The following is a 1102-nucleotide window of genomic DNA, read 5'->3' on the forward strand; positions in this document are numbered from 1 at the left end:
AAATATTTCCTGAAAGCCAAATAAGGCCCAAATATTATAAATGCTTTTACCCTGTTAGTCAGTATATAAGGGATTTTGTCACTAGTTAAAATTAAGCGTATGCCTAAATGTTTGCAGGATCAGGGCTTTAACTGTAAAAGTATGTGGCTCTAAGCAAATTGGGAAATAAACTTTATAGCCAAAAAGTTCAAAATTACCCCTATTTAAAATGTTGAGAGGAAAGAAGTTGTTGGAGATGGTTTAGCATGAAAATAATTTTAAACTAATCCTATATGGTTTTGTTTATACATGACATGCACATCCTAGAATGGTTACTGCAAGTGATTCCACCAATTTAACCAGAATTTCTCACAGGGTTAGATGTTGTTCAGTCTCAAAGCTGTCAAATCTAGCTTTTACAGGATATTATAGAGTTTGAGAGCGCTATCATTGCAGACAGATGAAATATGATTTCACATTATTGGCAGAATGTAATTCAACACGTGAACAGAACAAACCAGTGAATTTCATTTTTGATGTAAGACAAATTCTACTACTTGTTTTTTAAATGAGTAGGCAAAAAGAGAACTCAGTTTACAACAGCTTTGAAAACCTGCTTTTATTATGAGTTCAAATGGGAATACAGTCAGAGTAAAATGGGCATTCTAACAGCTCGCAGTCATGGAAAAGGGAATTTGTTCTGAAAGAAGTATGGCCGATGACTGCAGCTTTTCTGCAAGTCTAATTCCTAAGATTCATGCCTCTGCAATGCAGTTATTCTATTGGTTGGGTTACAAGAAGTCTCACTGGTAGCATGAAAAAGTTAATATGCAGTTCACTTTCCCTCTTAGGCAGGAAATTTCTTCGATCTTTGTATTTTATCTGATGATATTAAAAGCTCAATGAAGTAAATCAAGTTCAATAAACAGACACACACTCCTGTGCAACTTGCTAGATCTTTAGCTTTAAAAGATATTGGCTTAATAAAAAGATCAACATTGCAATGTATTTCACATTAGTGATAAAACATTATGACAAGAAGCAATCTAATCGGAGTACTCTAATGAATACATATCATCTTATTGTACTAAATCTGTGTTATATTAGGTAATCAAAGTAATGA

The sequence above is a fragment of the Pelecanus crispus genome, chromosome 3, assembly GCF_030463565.1.
Source record: "Pelecanus crispus isolate bPelCri1 chromosome 3, bPelCri1.pri, whole genome shotgun sequence".
Taxonomy (NCBI): Eukaryota; Metazoa; Chordata; class Aves; order Pelecaniformes; family Pelecanidae; genus Pelecanus; species Pelecanus crispus.